The sequence below is a fragment of the Neolamprologus multifasciatus genome, chromosome 3 (assembly GCF_963576455.1).
Source record: "Neolamprologus multifasciatus chromosome 3, fNeoMul1.2, whole genome shotgun sequence".
Classification (NCBI taxonomy): domain Eukaryota; kingdom Metazoa; phylum Chordata; class Actinopteri; order Cichliformes; family Cichlidae; genus Neolamprologus; species Neolamprologus multifasciatus.
The window spans coordinates 43890128-43914176 of NC_140441.1; the positions used below are offsets into that span (position 1 = coordinate 43890128).

General features: G+C 39.3%; 2 protein-coding genes across 6 annotated transcripts in view; both read left to right on the forward strand.

Annotated features, from left to right (window-relative positions):
• The window catches only part of LOC146523331 (uncharacterized), a 265722-nt gene that overhangs the window by 172846 nt on the left and 68827 nt on the right, over window positions 1-24049 (forward strand). The gene's annotated exons all lie outside the window — the stretch shown is intronic.
• The window catches only part of sorcs2 (sortilin-related VPS10 domain containing receptor 2), a 393875-nt gene that overhangs the window by 109359 nt on the left and 260467 nt on the right, over window positions 1-24049 (forward strand). The window lies entirely within an intron of this gene.

The window sequence follows — 24049 nt, forward strand, 5'->3', positions numbered from 1 at the left end:
GCAAAATAAAGTTTATTTGCATAACGGGTTCTGTAGTTTAATTCAGGGTTTTTTTGTGAAAAATGTTTTGCTATTCAAAGTTACAACTTGCCATTGGATTCGAACTGTACAGAAGGTTTTTAAAATGTCTGTAAAGTTTTACAGCAAGTCATCTCGGGACCTTGGAACATGCTCTGAGGTTCTTGGAGCAGTAAATGTAGCTTCTGTTCCCGAAGACAGTTAGCATGCTGGGCATCTCTCTGTGAAAGTGCTTCAGGGGAAAAGCATTATTACGTAATCTGAGCCAACATTTGTCTGTGCCAAAGAGGTGGCATTTGGTTAGACAGTGCAGCTGTAAAACCTTCCCTAAACTCTGCGGATAGTTCTGATCCAGAGCTTCTGAGCAGGCGAAAGGATACAGGAATGTGTCCAAGCAAAGAGGGCTGATCCACTAAGTAATCTGGCAAGGGCCATAACAGTCACGTGTTGTTTTTAGGTAAAGACCTTCTGATGAGGGCCGGTTGAAGGTGGAGGACAGAGGGACAACAGTTTGTCTCATTTACCCATGAACACTTTGAGGCAGTGGGCCTTCTATGTGAGATCGATAGCTGGCTTCAGAGATTAACAGATTGGCAGCCAATTTTACATTTGGCCAGGAACAGAGTGAAAGAGAGAGCAATCAGTGGAAACAAATTTGGGGTGTTACTATTGTTACAGAACTTTGTAAGGGCTGTTAGGGTGCTGAAATGACCAGCAGGATACTTTACGATGTGATGAATCTCATCATGCTTCATCAAACAGTCTTATACTCGTTTTTTTTTTTTATTCTGATTTTCTCTGTGTGTCTCTTTGGATTTAATTAAGGTATTTAGGTACATTTGAAATAAAATGTGTAAAATTATCCCTTTTTGTTAATTTTAAAAGGCTTGGATCTCTTGGATCCTTTTTGTGTTCCCTTTTCCCACCAAGCTTTATTCGGAAAAATGTAATTTAAGAAAAAAAAACACACATACATATCGAAATTAAATTATAATGGATTGGATTTATATAGCGCTTTTCAAAGCACTTTACTGTGCCACTATTCATTCACTCTCACACACTGGAGGCAAGCTACAGCTGTAGCCACAGCTGGGGCAGACTGACAAGGCTGCCATATCGCGCCATTGGCCCCTCTGGCCAACGCCAGTAGTAAAGTGTCTTGCCCAAGGACACGACGACCAGGACAGAGAGTCCGGGGATCAAACCGGCGACCTTCCGGTTACAGATGCGCTTCCCAACCCCCTGAGCCACGGTCGCCACTTGACCTTCCAAATACAAATAAAGTGGCAGGAAAGAGTTCATTAGTTGTTTACACTAAGAAACAAAAAGGGCTGCAAATGAAGGCTGGTGAGTCTAAAGCAAACAGGAGAAGACAGCTCGGGAGACTCGGGAAGCTTAGCGAGTTGTGATGAAAAACATAAAAAATACGGATAACACGGACTAAATATAGACAATCCTAACCCAGAATGGGTGCGAAGTAGGAAGGATCTTAGGGAAGGATCATAGCATGATTAGCTTATCCAGAGCAGAAACAACTGTATTATGCTGCTAAAACAAGATATATTGGATTTATATAGCGCTTTACAATGCCACTATTCATTCACTCTCACACACTGGAGGCAAGCTACAGTTGTAGCCACAGCTGGGGCAGACTGACAAGGCTGCCATATCGCGCCATTGGCCCCTCTGGCCAACACCAGTAGTAAATTGTCTTTCCCAAGGACACAACAACCAGGACAGAGAGTCCGGGGATTGAACTGAGTGAGTTGTGATGAAAAACATAAAAAATAGGGATAATACAGACTAAATAAACACAATCCTAACCCAGAATGGGTATTACAAGCTAAAATGAACTTAATATAAGGGACAAATTGAAGGAAGTAAAAACACAGAAATGTTATGCAAAGGTTATAAATAAATTAAAGAAAATGTAATATAGTTAAATAACATTATAAGTACTGATGGGAAAGAAGAACCGGTTCCCAGTGGGTATGGACATTGCTTTTATTTTTATTGCACAAAAAGGACTAGAGTGCGAAGTAGGAAGGATCATAGGTAAGGATCATAGCGGGATTAGCTTATCCAGAGCAGAAACAACTGTATTATCTTGCTAAAACAAGCAGCATAATGCTGTCTGTGCAAGCAGCTGCACAGACAGCATCATGCTCAGCTAGGCAAGTGGTAGCAAATCGATGAGCAGTCAGGTTGCAGCCTCCGTTTCTACCTGTTCATGTTTCTAATGTAGAAATCAGATCAAATCACTTTTATTGTCACATCATATTGCTGGTACACTGGTACAACACCTGTGAGTGAAATTCTTGTGTGCAAGCTTCACAAGCAACGGTGGTGTAAAATATAAGAATAGAGAATAGAGATTCGTGTTGGTGTGTGAGACCGTAACCTCAGGTTTGTATTGTGAAATTGAATTATGAGGTATTTTGCAGAGAAACACATAAATGTAATGTAACCAGTAGTGTTAAAATGTGTTCTCCTGGGAGTAATTAAGTAGCGTACTGCATTATTTTAAAGAAAAGTAATATGTCTAATAATTACTTTTGTTCAGCAATGACCCCAGCACTGATCACAAGAGAAGGGAAGGGAAATACCTCCAACATGCACAAACATGTGACCACACAGCATGCAGTTAATTTGCACAAATGCAAAGTCTTTGGATTTATGCAAATGGTGGTGACTCTCAAAGCAAAGCCAATGGGAACCCAAGGAGAATTGATAAAGAATCAAATCAATAGCTAAATTCTTATCAATTCCCATGCCTACTTATAAGCATGTAGTATTGACAGCTGCACTCCATGGGTATTCAAAAATCATATTTTAAAGAAAGACAGTATATATTCTCACAAACTCACATCCTGCTTTAACTCTCTAAGGAGTAAGTCATCATTGGTGGGAACCCCAGCCTCAGCCTTAGCTCTCACCCTAACCCTAACTCTAATCCTAGGCAAGCAGAATATGTGATTTTTGGTTTTTATTCAAATTTTCTCACAAGTCTTGGCAGTTGAATAAAGGAAATAGTCATTCTGACAACACACATTAAAAAGTACTCACATTTTTCATATGTCTGCAAAATATAGGGTTGGGATTAGCACCAGTACCTATGACTTAGACCTCAAAAACCTTTTGTTTCAAAACCTTACGACAGGTAACCTCTTTTAGCTGTATTTGATACTAGTGAGCACATAATGGTCTGTATATTGACCGTTTAAGGTTTTGCAGTTTGTGTTATTATTTTAATGTATATTCACTGCCTTCTACATTAATATAGTATATTATGCAGTCGATTCTGTGACATTAATTGTAAAATAAGAAAAAACTTAATCCTTGTGCAGTGAACTTTAAAACTAAGAGAGCCGTGGTTCTGATAAAACCTTTAATTAATTCTACATAACAGTAGCTGAATACATCTGAGTAGCAAAATGGTTTTTCAGAATATCTGCAGCTTGAAGATGGAGTTTTACTTATCATACCTTATGCAACTTGGGATTCTGGAGGAAGTGTGCTGGGATATTGAATTATAAAGTGAGAAGCTGAAAACCCAAGGCTTTGGCATAGAGAGAGAAAGAATTATTGAGTGAAAAAGTTTAAAAAAAAATGCTCAGAGAGGTGTGAGGGCGGCGAAGAGACCGGTCTGGTGCATGAGGGCTTTGATAGTGGCAGGAGGAGGGCGGTGTGGTCAGAGAAGCTTTCCTTCTCCTCCTACTGAACCCTTGGGGCCCACTTGTCATTCACTTGTCACTTGACACACACACTCTGCCATGCTCACACATACCATATAGCTGGATTTGAAAGCAGGGTGAAAAGCTAAGCAAGACTCAATAAAACACGAACACATACAGTATATGGCCTGTATTCAAGATGGCTGCTCAGATGGTACAAGTTGCCAGCATCCTCCCACTCTACTCACATACACACTACAGGCTGTGAGGTCTGGGCATAGCGCCTGGAGAGGGTGGCTGACTGGACCAGAGGCTGAAATTAGCCAAACGCTGACTACACAGACTTTGTTTCCCAGGAGCCTGAGTTGATAGCTGCCACCCCCTTTACAAACACTCCCCGCTGTCTTTGTAGTAGACAAAGTGCCTGGTCATTGCTGTCACCATGACTACTACAGTAACTCTGAAAAACAACAACAACATCAGCAGTGCAGGTCGGCATCCCATGTTTAATACTTTCATTTAAATGCCATCAGCTGTGTAAATACAGAGTGCGAAATCAAAATTGCATCTGACAAGAGATTTAATTATATTTGACTGCCGGGCCATGTTTTTTATTCTGCTTTTGGCCAGACAATCTAAGCGACTTATGATTGCTGCTGATGTTCATTCACCTCACCTGCCGTTTTTCCTGGGCAAATTAAACCACGTGACTTTGACTCGTACCCTGAGAATGTGAAAAGCTCACCAGGGAGAAAAAAAAAGCACACTACCTTACATAAAATGACTAAGATAACTTAACAAGATTTTGCACTGAAGGGAGTGAGCTTTTAATCTAGCTGGAGCTTCTTAGCAGCTTTTCTCATTGGCACCCAAGCGGGGGAAGAGTTTTGAATGGTTAAATGGTGTTTTAATTAAAGCTGCATTTGGCCCAGCTTACGGCGTGAGATGGTCTCCTCATCCTCCCACTGTGATTTTCCCTTCTGTTCTTATGCCGACCACGACGCTTTGCAGAAAATATTCCTCTTAATAGCAAATTTTTCCAATTGTCACAAAACTGACAGATATACTAGTTTGCAGAGTTATGCTTTTATGCACCTAAGTGTCTTTTAGCAATATAGCATGTGTTCATATGAATGGGCATCAACATACTGCAGTCCACTGTTAGCCACTGTTACAGTTTCAATGATATACATGTATGTCAGATTTTCCACATTTGGTCATTCTAGAGTAATTCCATGTGCTTCCATTTTTTAAGTTTTTACATTAGATATAGAAAAGAACATAAACACATATTTTGAACTAATCATTAACATTTTACTATATTTCACTCGTTTATTTCATCCCCTTCTGTTGTGATTACACAGAAGTGGTACATTATACTGAAAAACTGTTTCTCACTTTGTAAAGTTATTCTATGATCAGACATTTTTGGTGGGTTGCACTTACAGTAAGTAAGTACAGTAAGTAAAACTGTGACCATAATGACAATGATATTAAAATGTTTTAAATATTACCGTAATGAGTAGAAAAGCCAAGTACAAAGCCTAACTAATTTGAAAACAACAATGCATGCCCAATCTTCATCTACTTGATGAGGATCTAGATCAGGAATGTCAAATTCCTTTTATACTGTGGGCCACATACAGCCAACTTTGACCTTAACTGGACCAGCAAAACCCCTCTTTCTGTTAGTGTAAGAAAAAGTTTAACTACACATGGAATAAGCATAAGGAAAAAGAAGTCCTTTTTTAACAACACAGTTTCCCTGCATAATAAAGAGATGCTGCTGTAGTTAATAGATGAAATCAGTCAGCATGACTCTTTGAGTTTAAATTTGTCACGACCAGGCTGGCCAATGTTTTTGAGGAGCAGACCCAAAAGCAGAAATCATAAGGGACAGAACTGAAGTTAAACAAAAAGCGAGCCTTTTATTCTGGCTGTTAGAAAAACGTAGAAACAAAATGGCAATGGCGAAAACTAAATTATAACCTTAACTGGATAGCTAGCCAAGCTAGACTTGGAAAACTTTACATACAAACTTTAAACATAAACATGAACATGAGAAAACTGAGACTTGAGATGACATGAATTCCAGGAATCATGTTCCTAGAATTCATGTCATGTCAAGCATTTTAAAAGTTGCACCCCAGAGTGGTCTGGGGTTTGAGAGATGGCTTGACAAATTAACCAACTACCTTTGAATTGTCTGTTTTAGTCATGTTAACCTCTGCATTTCCCCAGTACTCTACTCTGACAATGCCTTCCATTTGTAAAACACATGCGTTGTGTACTGTAGTTACTAGTCAGACACAAAATTCATGCTGGTGTCTTTAATGTGTGATCAAGAGAAGTATCAAAAAAGGTCCTGGCTCACAAAAGAAAGCTTCTCTGCAATTTAGTTTAAATGTCTGTAAAAGGAAGCAAGCAAGTGAACAATGACCTCTTTTAATAACAAACAAACTAGATGTGAGAAAAATGGATAAATGTGTGAGCCACATTATTATGGCTAGTTATAATATTTGGTCTCATCAGTGCATTGTACGGCAGTCTTCTGAGGTGTGAGGTGAACTAACATGGTAATTAAATGTGCATGACTTATACTCACAAATGAACAAAACTGGACACCTGCCTTTTTATCAGGTATTAGTGTTTGGACTTTGCTACTGTCTCATCAAAAGATAGATTCTACCTATTGTGCTCAGGCTTTTATGAAGGAATGAGTCAGAGTTTGTGTAGTGAATAATCTAACATTGATGAAATGAGGTTGCAATGATCTGGAAGTACAGAAGAATCCACACTAGTATGCACGTGTTCCCATATTTTTTAAAGAATATGTTGCATAACCTAAAGAACTAATATTTATTGCTTTCACTGAAAGTCTGTCTCAAAGTATGACTCACCTCCGTATTTTTTGCATATCTCAACCTGCATTTATAAGCCAATGACAGTTTGTGGGAGATGAGATAGATGAAGTGGGCTTTCAAGGGGAATAACACTGCATTAGATGGCTGAATACCAAACAGAACATAAAGGATTATGTGACTAAATGATCAGAGTGCATTGATTAGCCTCTGACAAATGATAAGCCAGTTATGATGCCTGCTAACGATACAGTTTTTACCTGCTGTATAAATCCCTATATATATGGTTATTAGCTGGATTAAGGCCTGTGTTTTACCACTGGCACCATCAGTAAGTTTTAACTTTAAAGAATAGCTAGCAGTCAGATAGGATGGCACTAAAGACAGATTTATGCGATGTTATATAAGACCTCACAAAATGTTTCCATGTCTAATATGGGTATATGTTCAAGGACAAGGGTCCATTGATCCCCATACATTATATTAAGGAATTATTGAATTTGTGTCCTTTCTGCTTAGTGCTCCAGGAGGAATCATGTTCTGGAATGAAGATATCTGATTCTCGGAGGGTCAAATAGTACCATTCTGTCAAAACTGCTCGTCTTCAGAGATACTTGTAAGATGTCCTTTGGTGTCAGTGCTGTGACACCTGATTATGGCAAAAGAGACTGAGCTCCCTCACTACTAGTCAGAAATGGATGCTTGCGATGGTCCCATGGCATACCATTTATACAGAGGGCAGCAGGGGCATGAAATAGTTTAACTCAATCAATATATAATATCAATTTTTTCCAGACCAAGCACTTTTAGGAGCCTCAACTTGAACTAAGCATCAAATACACGCTATTAAAATCAAACAAACTAAAAAACACACGTCAAGCAAAGGAAAATAAAGTGAAAATTAGACAGCTCAAATGCACTCTTTTCTTGGGGAATTATTTATAATATTATTCATACCTGGAACACTTATTGACCTTTTCCCATGAGATTCAGTTTTTTCTTAAGTAGAAATGAAAAGGTTTCAAACTGCAGGTGACAGAGTCTGCAAAATTATTTCTCGGATTTTGTTGACAGTAACAAAATGGAAAATGTCAGAGTTATACTCTTAAGACACTTTTAGTATTCTACAGAGGGGGCTTGTAAATTTGAGGTCATTACGGGTCAGTAAAGTTGGACCTGTTCCATATGGCTTTGCTTTCTTTTCACCCCAACTGTAGAGACATGCTCATAATTCTGACAGAGGAAACAATTAATTTAACTGAAGTCCACTTTGATGCGCTACCTTTGAAAGCTGGAAAAAGAGCAGAGAAAAAGTCACACCTGATTCAGAAGGTTCAAGGTTCTTTATTTGTCACATGCATAGTTATACAAGTATAACACAGTGAAATAAGATCCTCCTCAAATCAGATTCTGTGGTAGCAGTATCTGTACGTGTCTGTATTCTGCATATTTAGAAGTACGTGTGCTATAGTGTTCTGTATGCAGTGATAAACTGTGGGGGCGTGTTTGTCTCATTATCCTAATCTACACACAGTATGTGTAGGCTGCTTTAAGCATGGTTGATTTTTTCTGTATTTTTGAAATTATGTATATATGTGTATATATATGCATTTTGTATGCTTCGTGGCTGGTCTGTTGTGTGTGTGTGGTAGCAGATAGAGGGAAAGTTTTAGCAATAATACTATCTTCTATCATTTTTTCTTTTGCATTCATTTTTCTGAAATTAACACAGGATTAATATTAACATAATAATGTGTTATATGTTAATAATAAAATATAACACCCCTGATTGTCTTTTAGCCTATGATCATGCTTTTCATCTACTATATGTAGATGAAATGATTGAATGATTGAAATCATTTCATCTACATATAGATGATTAAAATTGCTTCCGTGATAACAGCGGATCCCTTCATTAAGTTTATCTGTTATTGAGTTTCACCAGGATTGTTGTGATTATGAATGACAACTATTGTACAAAGGTCATTATCATCATTTCTGTTAAATCCGTATTGCAGGGTAATGCTCAGCCTGTCTGTGTAACTGCTTGATGTCAGCATATCTGGTGCATTAGGCTATTTTCTTTGTCCATCAGCAGCTCTCCCCCAAAAAACATTAAAAATGAACTGACTAAACCGATAGAGAGGCTTTTCAACAAGAGAAATCTCCACATCAGAGACACATGTGTTGATCGAGAGCCATTTAGACAATTTAATATCCAGTGGACCTACCGCACTACGGGTCAAACTGCATTTGTAAAATTACGCCGACTTTTTATATTTTTCTGCAGAGAACTGTAAAGTGTTCCATTATGAATGCATGTTTTTTAAAATAAATCTCAAATCTTTTTCTCTGTATCTTACACTTCATGTAGTATCAAAGGATTTGTGCTAAAGGAACATCTTGAATATGAATATTACTCAATTAGCACCAAGCCAGCTGGTTAAGAAACTTGTGAAAGGAAGAATATTTGAACTAGAAACATAGTTGTTTGCATTGGGATCAAGTGAACTTATCTTACCTTGTACTTGTTTTAAAATGAAAAAAATAAATCCATATTTACATATTCAGAAGCAGGATAACTCTGATATGAGAGTGTTACAGTTCAGGCACTACTCATTTATTTCCTTCTAAGTCTGAATGAAACAGTTTTTGATGGTAACATTATAAAAAAGTGATTAGTATACAGTGTAAGAAGCTTAAATATGCTATTAACTCTTCTGTTAAATATGCAACTACAGCAAATCTTTACTTCTTCTACTGAAGACCCTTGTTCCATTAAATATATATCATCAATATATGCAATCTCTGCTATCGCTGTCATCTCTATCTGCTATCTCTATTTTTCTAGCCTTATTATCAAGGCTAAAATAATTCACATTAATCATTTTAAAAAGCAATATTGATAGAAAAGTCTGTCTATCAAAATCCTGATTAGTTTTGTTTGCGCAAGATGCTTTGCGGCTCAAGACGCTTGACACAGGAGGAATGTAAACCATTATTAAACAATAACAAAGCAAATTAAGGAAAAAAAATAGACTGCAGGAAGACTGCATCTCTGTGATGTTCTAATAAGTCAGATGCTAAAAAAATATTTGGCTAAATGAGCATGAAGCACTGATTATATGCAGTGTTTTGTTTAGACAGCTAAAACAGAGCACCAAAATGATGTGACAAGCTACAAACTCTAGACATGTGTGAGACAAGGTGCAAAGAACAGCTACGCCATTTAACAGAAAAGCTGCCGTCCAGCTAGAGCTGAGAAAGAAGAGAGCGCTACTGCTAGCTCGGAAAGCAGAAACAAGCAGATTAGAAGCTGCAAGAGCACACAACAGATTGAAATAAAACGTGTCAATAATTCTTTCTGATTTAGTGTGCTTGTTTTGCAAAGCCTCTGAAATTATATAACATCTAACCGTTCTCTCCTAGTCCCATCTGTCAGTTCAGATACTGTCTGTGTTTATTAGTTCCTGTTTTCTTTTGATAGTATCATGTCTTGTGTGCTTTATATTCATTTGAACTTTTTTTGTCTCGTCATTTGTTCCCGCTGTGTTCCCACCTGTCTCCTCTCCCTTCATTACCTGGCGTGTATTTATTGTCTGAGTCTCCCTCTGTTCGTCGCCGTGGAGTCCCTCATGGTACTGTGTTTGGCACCACGTTTCCTAGTTTTGGGGTTGTTTTTTCCTGCAAACCACACAGCCATTACATAACCGTACTGGCATTTAATTGTTTTATCTATGCAGCAGGCTTAGATCTCCACTTTGATCTACATGCACAACTTTTGTAAAGACTCCTTAAAAAGATAACTTTTTTCTATGATGTGCAGAATCACAAAGCAAAAGCAACAGTTACACTATCTGTGCTAAAACAGTCATTTTAGAGTGTTGTTGTTTTACTGTATGCTGCTTTTGTCTGGGTTTGAACATTTCTCCTTGTCTGGTTGCCTTTTGCCCTGCAAAGAAAAAGAGAGGCACTCAGAGACATCAAGGTTAATGCTTCTCCCCTCTCAGCATCCTTAATGCTTCAGAGAGTAGAGGAAAGGCAAAATAAAGAGGGAGGACAGCTTGTTCACTTCTAAGTGGATGACAGGGATTGCTCTGAAAGAGGCTGGGCTCTGCTGCTTCACCAGAGGCGGCCACACAGTGCTGTCCACATGAATGAATTGATTGTTGTACGTCACGGAGGACTCACTTTAAAGAAACTCCAGATTTTCACTGAAAGCACTCATTTGCATGGCTGAGGTGATCTGAAGCACATTATTGCCTACCCCGTATCATTAGGATTTCATCTTAGAACAAGAAGCCTTTCAGGGAAACAAAAAGCCCCAAAACCCCAGACAATCAGAGAGAGATTGCATAATGCTCATTTGGCGGCCGGTTTGGACATTTGGCTCCTCTTTAACCCACAGAAAAAGAAAAATCAGCAAGGATTTGGGGTAATCCTCTTAGCCTGATGCTTTCTCTCCCCCTGCCGACTGGAAGACGAATGTGAGCGCAGGCATTCGGACCCACCGGCTGAGCCAAGCCCAGCTCCCCCTCAGCATATTTTAATTGTGAAATGGATAGCGGTGGCTTCCTGGTGACTTGTTGGCTGAAGTTGCTTTTCCCATTGGCGTGCCGGGTTAGAGATCCTGCCCGAGGTCTGAGCCAAGACAACTATTGAGAGACAGTGTCACTACAAACTGCCCAGTCATTCCCTGCTGTCTTCCAGTCCTTAAAGCATTCTTGCTGTGACAAATTTTCCAATATCCTACTTTTCTATTTTGGTTTTACATTTTCTCTGTGACTTTTACTCTTTTTTATTCTGTTTTTTGCTCATTTTAAACCCTTTCTACCCTAGCTTACCCCATCTGTCTGTGTCAGCTAATTCATTTTGTAGTTATCAGAAAAATGTTCTTTTCAACATAGTTCATTTTATACAGCCTGGACATCCTGTAGTTGCAGAGCCTATAGTTGTCATACAATCATGAAAAGCGGTAAAGGCATAAAAAATAAAGAGGTGACAGAAAGTTGGACTTCAAAACCACAGCAGTTTGTTTAAGACAAAGACAAAGTTGAATACCTCGTAAATAAACTTGGAAACATAATCAAACTCAGTCAGCAGGACATATTCCTACTCAATATGACATTCCTCTCTCATTATTTCAAAGACAACACCAATCAGAGCTGATCAAACACGCTAATAAACTAAGATGTGACAACCATTACCTTAATGTTGTTGATCAAAAGCAGCTCTGACACAATGTTTAGTGAAAACTAGTTACGCTATACAAATGGAGCAAAAATGCTGTACTACACAATAATATGTTAACTGGCAGAACAAACGTGCGTTTTCTGTCATGTGACTTTTTAAAAGGCCGCTGCTGGACCTCAATAACCAGTCTAACCTTTGTATGCACACATAATAACGGTAATGACCTTTTTTCTGCCCCCATCAGACCATCACAGCTCCTCATGTCGGACGTTATTCTTCAAACATTTCCCTGTATGAAGAGCTAGAGCCATAATGAATTACCGCACGCTGGCTCAAATGGCACAAAAAAGGAGATAATTATGACAAATGCTGTCTCTCTGTGTGTTTGCTATTGCAGCCCCTGGCTCTTTACTCTGCATTAATGAAGCTCTCCACGCTCTGGCAGCTTGTTGCCCTCTCTGTAATATGCTAAAGTTCTTTTAAACCTGGGTCTGTGTGATCTAGCAGAACAAAATAAAATTGCACACTTTTTTTGTCTTTACTTTAAAATGGGCACAGTCAATGGTAGAGATGGGTACCGGTATCCGGTTCTGTCATAAATGGTAGTAACCAGACCGAAAAGCAGCGCACATTTCGGTGCTTTTTTTTTTTCCTGAGCTGTGATACACTTTAGATTCTAGCCAATCATTTTACGTTTCCGAGGATAGTAGGCGGGTCTAGGTACGTACGCTCTTTTAGAGCAGAGCTACAGATTAAAAATGCCCAAGGCGAAGCGGTCAAAAGTCTGGCTGTACTTCACAGCAAAAGATGCAAACTCAGCAGCCTGCAACAAGTGCTTTAAGCTGATACTGTGATACTGTCAAAGGAGGTAACACCTCGAATCCGATGAAACACCTGGCAACGCATAGCAGGTTTTTTAAAAGCCGAGAAATGCGCCGTATTTGATAGCTTGCTGCGAGACCTCACACCGTGCACATCTACTGCGGTGCCTGTTATCGGACCCGGAGTTTGCAACATCCCCCAAAAACCCGAAGAGGAGAGTCCTGGCCCCTAGCCCTGCCAGTGTAGCAGAAATGATGACGGATGATGATGGCAGCAGCAGCTGTTCTTCTCTGCGTGACAGCCAGACTAAACTATGCAATGACTAAATGTAGAGGTGATAGTGGTTGGTGGGTTAGAGGTTGGTTGGTAAACAAAAGGAGGATAAAAGAATATAATATCCAGTGAAGTCAACATATGGATGACAGTAGAGCTGAAACAGCAACCCATGTGTGTAGATCAAAAGTGAAAATGCAAACAGTGACAGATTAATCCTCATTAATGATCTGATATTATATAACTTGTCCCTTTCTAATTTGGCAAAATTCATTTATTATATATTCTGCAGCAAAAGGAACAGTGTTTCACCTGTTATAGATGTAAAATGCAGCCACTCAAATCCATGTTCTGGTACAGTAAAATCTTTGCATCTCCAAATCCATCTCCTATCCCACCTGCCGTAGGTGAGTTTTGTGCTCTGAGAAGAGGAGAAAGAAGATAGGCTAACATTCTTACAAGTTTGTTTAGTAGACAATAGCAAGCACAGTAAGCACTGTTAACAAGCTCCCAGCCTTTTTTTAACTGTGGCAGTTTTACCTAAAGGTGTTAGAGAAGGCTTGTGGAAAAAAACATTGAGGAACTTGTCAGACAGGCATGGATCAAAACTTTTAACTGGCCGAGCCCATTTCCTGCCCATAGTTATTGTTGAATGAATAAGAGAATATACCTTAATCATTGCCAACTATATTTTCATTTCATGTTTTCAACTCCCCTTGTTCTTCCTTTAACCCTCGTGGGCTCGAATTAAGTTTTTGTTGCTAATGCACAAAAGAATACAGTGGGGCAAAAAAGTATTTAGTCAGCCACGGATTGTGCAAGTTCCCCCACTTAAAATGATGACAGAGGTCAGTAATTTGCACCAGAGGTACATTTCAACTGTGAGAGACAGAATGTGAAAAAAAAATCCATGAATTCACATGGTAGGATTTGTAAAGAATTTATTCGTAAATCAGGGTGGAAAATAAGTATTTGGTCACCTCAAACAAGGAAAATCCCTGGCTCTCACAGACCTGTAACGTCTTCTGTAAGAAGCTTTTCTGTCCCCCACTCGTTACCTGTATGAATGGCACCTGTTTGACCTCATCATCTGTATAAAAGACACCTGTCCACAGCCTCAACCAGTCAGACTCCAAACTCCGCCATGGCCAAGACCAAAGAGCTTTCGAAGGACACCAGGAAAAGAATTGTAGACCTGCACCAGACTGGGAAGAGTGAATCTACAATAGGCAAGCAGCTTGGTGTGAAAAAAATCAACTGTGGGAGCAATCATCAGAAAATGGAAGACATACAAGACCACTGATAATCTCCCTCGATCTGGGGCTCCACGCAAGATCTCATCCCGTGGGGTCAAAATGATCATGAGAACGGTGAGCAAAGATCCCAGAACCACACGGGGGGACCTGGTGAATGACCTGCAGAGAGCTGGGACCAAAGTAACAAAGGTCACCATCAGTAAAACACTACAACGGCAGGGAATCAAATCCCGCAGTGCCAGACGTGTTCCGCTGCTGAAGCCAGTGCATGTCCAGGCCCGTCTGAAGTTTGCCAGAGAGCACATGGATGATACAGCAGAGGATTGGGAGAATGTCATGTGGTCAGATGAAACCAAAGTAGAACTTTTTGGTATAAACTCAACTCGTCGTGTTTGGAGGAAGAAGAATACTGAGTTGCATCCCAAGAACACCATACCTACTGTGAAGCATGGGGGTGGAAACATCATGCTATGGGGCTGTTTTTCTGCCAAGGGGACAGGACGACTGATCCGTGTTAAGGACAGAATGAATGGGGCCAAGTATCGTGAGATTTTGAGCCAAAACCTCCTTCCATCAGTGAGAACTTTGAAGATGAAACGAGGCTGGGTCTTCCAACATGACAATGATCCAAAACACACCGCCCGGGCAACAAAGGAGTGGCTCCGTAAGAAGCATTTGAACGTCCTGGAGTGGCCTAGCCAGTCTCCAGACCTCAACCCCATAGAAAATCTGTGGCGGGAGTTGAAAGTCCGTGTTGCTCGGCGACAGCCCCAAAACATCACTGCTCTTGAGAAGATCTACATGGAGGAATGGGCCAAAATACCAGCTACTGTGTGTGCAAACCTGGTAAAGACCTATAGTAAACGTTTGACCTCTGTTATTGCCAACAAAGGTTATGTTACAAAGTATTGAGTTGTATTTTTGTTATTGACCAAATACTTATTTTCCACCCTGATTTACGAATAAATTCTTTACAAATCCTACCATGTGAATTCATGGATTTTTTTTTCACATTCTGTCTCTCACAGTTGAAGTGTACCTCTGGTGCAAATTACTGACCTCTGTCATCATTTTAAGTGGGGGAACTTGCACAATCGGTGGCTGACTAAATACTTTTTTGGGGCAAAAAAGTATTTAGTCAGCCACCGACTGTACCTGCAGTGGTATTTCTGAGTAAAAAAATCTCATAAAATATGTATGTGGGGTAATCAGGTTGTTAGTTTTTAACTGTTGCAAATCTGCAACACTTGCCTTGAGAGGGTTAAGAAGCACTACCTCCTTAAATATTAAACATGACTGATTCAGGTAAAAGAGCAGGTCATCTACTAATCGGAAGGTTGGTGGTTTAAACCCTGACTGCTCCTGTCTGAATGCCAGAGTATCCTTGGGCAAGACACTAAACCCTGAGTTCCTCCTGATGCGTTCACTGGAGTGTGAATGGTAGCTAAAAAGCACTTAGACATAGAAATAAGTGATTGTGTGAATGAGACATGTTATATAAAGCATTTTGAGTGGTCAAGTAGAAAAGCACTTTAAAAGAACCAGTCCAGTTACCCTCCCTAAAAGCTAAAAATATGATATTTTTATTTGACATCACTTACCTTTCTGGATTTAAGATATCGGGATTCTAGCATGTAGCTAAAAAAGTTATTAGATAGACACTGATTGATCCAGTAGGGTGGCTTCAGCGCTAGGAAATCACCAATCACCACAGGACATGAAGACTGGACTGTTTTGTGAAAAAGAGAGCTTGATAATGGAGATATCCATTATCTCCATTATCTCCATTATCAAGCTCTCTTTAACATGTGTGAGAATGAACCCTTTAGATACGATAAATATTCATAGCAAATACTATGAAAAATTGGCAAACTGCTACAGTGGGCTCTTTTTTGGGAGCAAAATGTTGGTGGGAAAGACAAAATAAGTCAATTTCTCCAAACTCACCACTCCTAGTGGAGCAAAAAGCACTTTTCATCAATTCAAAATGTACATTTAATCCATCCATGCCTCTTCATGTCTGGCTACATGCCATGGTTGGCCTTGTTGTGACATCTTGCTTATTTTGCATCAGTCTGTGGTCCCCAGAGCCATTGTGCTCACCTCTTGGTGACCCCCTCCACCACACTTTTATCCAGAGTCTAATCCAATTGGACACTGTGGGCATGTCAGCCCGAAGCCCTCTCACCTTGTACCAGACCCATCCAGCCTCCCTCATGGGTGCTCTCTGTCAGGCACGCTGTGAAAAGCTTCTTATTTCAAGGCTACAAAAAGCCTCTTCAGCCCTAACTAAGAGAGGCAGAGCACTCAGAAGGTGAGAGAGGCTGCCTAGGTGTGTGTTAGTGTGTTTCCATAACATGAAATGCTGACTCGAGGACAGTGTGGACAAACAATAACAAGTTGATCTTATACAAATATGCATACTCAAAAAGGTGACACGATGGTGTGCGTTTATCGGTTCATTTGTTTAGTGTGTGTGTCTGGAGAGAACTGTGTATACCTGAGTGGCTGCAGGTGAGCTCAGGTCATGATGTGTTTGAAATGGAGCGGACAATCCACAGGGAGCTAAGAGAGGCAGACGAAGCAGAGTTCAGGGACAGAGTCAGACTCAGTACAGCCCTCGGCTTTGATACTGAAATCAAAACGCTGCCATCAGAGACAGATAAGGAAGACATCAGTGTGAACCGATGTACAGGACTGCAGCAGGAGCGATGGGAAAAGCTTCAGCTAGTGGTGAAGAAGCAATCATGTAGACAGAAATTAAGTAAAAACCAACCAAAACATCTAAATAATTAAAGATGATGTTTTCTAACCATAAATAAGCCATTTGAAACACGGGTCATTACCCTACAGGAAGCAACTATCAGAAGAGAAGTACACTGTGGCCATAAATGGATGGACATATAATGTGGACCACCTCTCCCAGTAGGGCTGCTCGATTATGGCAAAAATGATAATCACGATTATTTTCACTGAAATTGAGATCTCGATTATTTGACAATATTTATTTAACCCTTTAAGACCTACTATAGAACCAAGTACGCCAGAGCTTATATTATTTTTTTTACATGTTGTAGTGCCATTTTTGGGAGCATTTCAAGTTGCTATACATCAATACAACTGTTATAGCCCATATTTTAATAATATGTATGCATTAAGTCCATAGTAACTACATTAATTGCAAAAAAGTGCAATAAACTACAAAAAAATTGAAAATCGTTTTGTCATATTTCTACTTGGAGAAATTTAAGAGGTTTATCCCTCAAAACTTTAAATACAAAAAAGTTGCAAAAAATAGTTTAAAACAACAGGAATTTTATTTTGTGTCTTCATAGTTTTATTTTGGAGATACGGCAATTTTTATATACTGCAGGAAAAACAAAAAAACAATCCTATGATGCAAATTTGCAAAGAAAACAGCATGTGCATCAAAATAAACTATTTCCAGCAGTGCAATTCGAGTTCTAAGCATCCCAGAAACTATTCAGAAAAGTCAAACATGACTTATAAAAACACCAGTATAGGCTTTTAAGGCCTACTACAAAATTTGATTAATTGAGCAGCCCTATCTCTCAGTCCGAATTGTTGATACAAGGCAAGGCGGATTCATGATTTCATATTGTTTCCACAAAATTCCACCTCTACCATCTTAATGTCGTAGCAAAATTCAGGACTCATCCGACTAGGCAATATTTTTTATTGTCCATTTTGCTTAACCCATACAAATTGTATCTCTAGTTTAGTGTTCTTAGCTGACAAAAGTGGTCTTCTGATGCTGTAGCCCATCTGGTCTAAGGTTCTGCTTGTTGTGTATATGGAAACTTGGGCTTATACTGTTTTTGAAGCCAGGTACTGATTGTATCTTGATATGGTGCAAGGATATACTACTGCCCTTAGTGGCCATATGTCACCATGCTGAACACCTGTAAATGGACTGGTACTTATATAGCACTTTTCTACTAGAAACTGAGCACTCAAAGTGCTTTTTACTACAAGCCTCATTCACTCAATCACATACATGTTCATAAAAGTATTTTTCTTTTTTCTATCTAAGCACCTTGTCTAACATTCATGAATACAGCCACACGCTGATGAATACATCAGGGGGAATTCAAGGATTAGTATTTCCCGATGACAGAATTTCCTTAGTATGCCGACCAGAGCAACTGTGGATCAAACCAAATACTTTGTGACTGGTAGACACCCCTACTCTAACTCCTGGGCCACAGCCGTCCATGTGTATTGACACATTTGTGATTATACAGCACTTTGCTTACTTCCTGTATCTAGGAACTCGATCACCAGAATAAAGAGCGATAACATATTTAAGTACAATGTTTCTATTCAGTAGTGTGTTTGAAATCTTATATTTTTACATGTAGACTTTTTATATCTTTAGTATAGGTAAAGTGTACACTATAGTTATGGCCGATAAATATAGTTACAGTGCTGTAGTGTAGCATTACACACTAAAATACTTTTGATAGTGAAACCATTGTGGCAAATTTCTCAATTTTGATACAGTGCTTTAAAAATGGTTAGAGTTAGTTCCATGTTTGATAGCACAGGGACAACTGTCACAGCAAAGAGAGCAAAAATTAGAACATTTTATTCAAATATAAATATAAAAATACTGTATAGGATAAATGTCTAGTGTGTGTATATTTGTTAATAATTTGAATCATTTTGGATAAGAATAAGTGTAAGATAATGGGGAATTTCAGTTTTTACTTTATAATTTGTTTAGCATAAGATTTACAGTTAAATTGTATTTTTTTTGCCTTATTTAATTTTTACGTACTGTTCCTTTAACACACGGTAACTGTGCACGGGGGGAGCGTTCGCGACAGGCAGTGTGGAGAAACGGGGGCTTTAACTAGCTGTGGAGAACAACAGTTTCTTACCGTGTTTGCAGTGTACAGGAACATTCAAACGGATCACTGTATTTCAAAACTGTGAAAATAAATGTTTGCCTGTTTGTTTTTCGACTACAAGCAGACTTTGTGGATTATGTTCAACTGCACTAAGACACGCGTACGGCCCGACTACCAGCTAGTGCTTCCGCGGTATTAAATACTTTACCACAACAAGGCATAGAAAACCTTTGTTCAAAAACTTTTGTTCAAAGAATGTTCATGTGCAGGAAACCGGTTTAAAAACGCACAGCTGATATTAAAAATGATCAGAATTGAGTACTCCCAGCTCTGGCATTAGATGTAAATGTGAAATTCAGATAATTGTAATTGTCCATGATAATGAAAACATACGTGAAACAGTTTCTAATATGAGCTATTTTTAAAGGCACTTCAAAAACATAGACACATGTTAAGAAAAGGGCCTAAAATGAAAAAGTTCTCTAAAGCTGTAGCAACCAATCAAAGGAAAGACTTTAAAGACTAAATGTTTTTTAGTGATTAAATAAGCACCTGCTCTGATCAGTCTGCATCACATTTAAAAGTGACTTCCCCAAAGTCCAAACTGGATCAAAGGCAGACCAAATGAAGGTCTCTACTAAATAAGTCAATGATAACTTGATGATAGGAAGTCTACGTGACCCCCTTTGATCCTTTGGTTTCAGCCTTATGTGTGACAGTTGAAATAATTAGCAATGTTGGGTATAAATCTGTGCGGATGTATTCGGCAGATTGATCTAAAAGAACCTCCAAGCCATCAGATCCTGGATCGCGTTTAACTGACTTCATTAAAGTGTTGTTACTGCTGTTTGTAGGAGAAGTATGATCAACAGAGATTAGACATCAAGACATTAGTGCTACATGATTTTTTTTCTGTATGTGTTTTTGATTGTTTTTGTTTAGATCAGATTTAGACTAGCCTTTCAAAACAACAATTTTATAGAGATGTGTTGCAAAGATGCACAATGTTGACCTGAAACAGTACTATCTTTAAAAACAAAGATTTGCATTGGAAGGTGACAAGCATAATCAATATTTGAGCATAACTTCAGCACTATTTTCCTGTTTCATGTGTTCTGTTTTATGGCTATGTTTGGTTTTATCTCATAAATTGATTCAAATTTCTTTTTGAAACTCTCACCTTTGAGTATTTAAATGTCAGAAGAAAGTATATACCATAATTAAAAAATAATGTAATCCTGGGCTATTTCTGAAGGCCCACTACAGCTGTACTTGAGGTCTTACAACAGTATCACATGCTTTAGCATGTTATCCGCTCTTCCTAATTTTGAATGGCTATTGATAACACCGGGGTTCTGATTGAGGTATTGTAGTCAGCTCTGGCTCCTATTTATTCTGCCTTTGTGTTGAGAAAAAGGAGGCACCAGCTTTTTAATGAAACCGAGGTGTGCATCCATCATGCTCTGGAAGCAGCAGCCCAGCAGGGAAATGAAGGATCGATTTGATTAGCTGCTACTTTTAGTCTCACAGGCTTATGTGACGGCTTTGATTGGGAATCTTGTCTGGGCTGTCAGGGTGGCTTTAAGGTAGATAATGTTTCAACAACCATGTCCCCTTAACTCTTATCCATCCCATAGTATTTGGTTTTATTCGCTCCTTTTGTTTTCTTGGGGGTTGGGGTTTTTTACCCAATGTGCTATTGCAACAACTCTGCATCAACAACAGCACTCTGAATTACTTTTTTAATGGTAAGAGAATCAGTTTGTTATTGTTGTTGTTGTTGTTGAAGACAATAACATTGCAAGAGCAAATTCTTAAATTAACATCTAACTGTAGTAAACTAGAATTGTTGTAGAGCTTCAAACTTGAATTTCTGGTTTATGGAGTCATTAATTCCTAACAAGAAAAAACTGTAAACTCGATGTTAATGTTCACAGTCACTTTTGTGATTTGTAATGTAAACACACAGACACATACATTTATGCAGATGGTTTTCCAACACAAGTCTCCTGTGACTTTATTTAACGCAGTAAATGTAGAGCTCAAGCTGATGCAAATGCAACAATTTCACTTAAATGAAATGTCAGCTGATTCCTGCTGATGAGTCATGGCAATTAGTCCGCTCTAGCCAGAGCAGATCATCTCTTCTTACTTTTCAAAAAGTCCTTTACTTCACAGACAAGTACACGACTTCACAGACAAGTACACCTGTTGTTTCACAAACACACACACAGCTTCACAGGTGGTCCTGACTGCCTGTTTCCCTGGAGAAACGCAGAGCAGCATTAATTGGTTTCCTTACAGTCAGCTGCACGGGGAGCAGCCAGGTGTGAGTTAGACTGACTGGGTTAACTGCGCCTTATTGGCTCCAGGATGATCGTCCACAAGATGATTGTTGTCTCATGCAGTCAGTCAGCCACAGAGTGAGGAGAGGTGATTAAACAACAGACCCAACATGTCATGTTTAATAAAGAAAGCTGGGCAATGGATGTACTGTATGGATGTAATTGGGCGGCAGAGGATGGCACATGTTCGCATGTCAAATAACTGCAGCTTTTCTATTGCAGTCATGCCGAATGCGTGTGATGTAACTGTTTTTCAGTTTTTTGCTTTTACCCTCTTATGTCTGCTATGATTTTGAATGGTCTAAATGATCTTTGAATCTTTACTGTCTAGATTTTCTTGGTGTTTTTTGAAAGTAGGGCTGGGCTATATCATACCGTTCACTGTAATTTTGGGCAATGATAGGAAAATGAAATATGGCGATAGAATATGGGTAAAACCCGCATGCTCAGTGCCTTTGTTTACATACGCACATGGCGGCGACGCAGAATGAGAAGAGCGAAAGCGGATCGTTGAATGAAACGGATGAAACAGAATTGGTTTGTAAAAATGCTGCAACTTCAGTGGTGTGGAACTGGTTTGGCTTTCATCCGTCAGATACACAACAAAGCACTATTTTTGGTAGCGCATGCTAGCGGGCCGTCGTTATTAACGTGTTTTTTGGAAAATACAGCACACTTAAAATCAATCCTTAGATTTTTCTGAAAAAAATTAGTATGACTTTGCTAAGCTATGAAGCCGCACCGCTCGATGGATTGTCAGAGCATTACGGCTATCGTAGGCAGGCGCCTCGCGGAGTGATACGTACTGTGCTTCAACATAATATTACCGTATTGTGTGTGTATAATCTCTTTTTAAGTTTTCTGGATATTATACATGGTTATGCTGAGGATATTTTGGCCAATTTCCAATGGAAATGCCTTTTGGTTAAACTGTCAGCAAGGAATTTGCATTTGCACTGTAAATTTTTTATATGACTTTAATGCACTTAAAACAGCTGCTTGTTTAAGTGAAAATACATTGATGGGGTTTTTTGCACTAATAAAGTTGTGGAGTTGTAAAGTATTTTGTCTAGTGTCAATTATATCGTCAGTTATATCGTTATCTCAAATTTTCAAATGTATATCGTGATAAATATTTTTGGTCATATCGCCCTGCCCTATTTGAAAGTACTTCTTTCACCCTCCAAAGACTGTGATATCAGGGCGCTGATGTCACCGTATGAAGAGTCACAGAAGGCATCTGACAAAACTGCATTATGTGAGAACTCAAAAATGAGAATGTGTTAGCGCTTGGGAGGAGGCCTGACTGATGGCAATCAGCAACTCAGACAGCACCTGGGCTCAGTGCACCAGTGCTAATATAAAACTACTTTCTGGAGCTACGATGGTGGTTCTCTCCTCAGTGAGACAATATTTGGGTTCTAGGTTTTATTATCCACATCATTTCTTCAATTTTTCTTTAACATTATTATCTTTTTTGAACAATTATCTATTTTTTCAGTTGTATGCGGGTCTTTCAGTTTTTTACAGGTGTGTACTTGGCCACTCAACAAAAGCCTCTGAATTTACACGTGAACATCAGTTTTGGTTTTGCAGTTAAAAATGATCTTAATCCTAACATGTGATATGATCAGTAGTTGAGTAGTTTTCGTTAACACAAAAGATTTAGTGAAGTTTGAAATGTATAGGGCAGGGAATGTCTGATAAAGGCTGTTGCTGTTTTTTGAGCGTGTCTCTCACTAAAATCAAACAAATGGTAAATGGCCTGTATTTGTATAGCGCTTTTCTTAGTCCCCCCCTAGGGACCCCAAAGCGCTTTACACACCCAGCCATCCACCCATTCACACACTGGTGGAGGCAAGCTACAGTTGTAGCCACAGCTGCCCTGGGGCAGACTGACAGAAGCGAGGCTGCCATATCGCGCCATCGGCCCCTCTGGCCATCACCAGTAGGCGGTAGGTGAAGTGTCTTCCCCAAGGACACAATGACCGAGACTGTCCGAGCCGGGGCTCGAACTGGCAACCTTCAAGGCGATTACAAGGCAAACTCCCAACTCTTGAGCCACGATCGCAAACACACAAAACTGTGTGTTTGCTATAAGTCCTCAAAAATGATGACGTTAAAGTCCCCTTCAACTTTTTTTTAAACATTTTTGTCCTTTTGCAGATTCTTCAGTAATGCTATCTTTGGAGCACCTCCCTTTTCCATTTTCCGTGTGGACCCACTGATAGATTGTAACTGGCTGTTGGACAGCAAATTGTGGTGTACTGTCTAGTGCGGGTGCACGGTGGTGCAGTCATACTCCACTGCACTTTGTCTGTGATTCTGCCTCAGACAGAACACTCTGATGGAATTCACTTAACCTCCCTGCCCAGCCTTACCTCCGCTACTTCTCTATATTACTCTCACAGTCTCACATTCACTTTGACTGAGGTTTTCTGCCTGCCTCTGCATACTGCTCTGCCCTGTGTTAATGCCCTCACCTTGGCTCTGGTTTTATCTCTGTGTCTTGAAGTTTTTGATTTCTGCTGATAGTTTGACATGCAACAGAACTATTTAGCCTCTTTGTGTTGCTGTCTGATTTTCTTTTACGGCTCCCAGGACTAATACCGATTCTTCTACTATCAAGTGATGTCACTTTTGATTTTGAGCCAGCAACTCTCTTATCTTATTACTTCACACAGGGGAAAAAAAGCTTGCTGTCTGCAAATTTGGAAATTTTATTTCTACTCA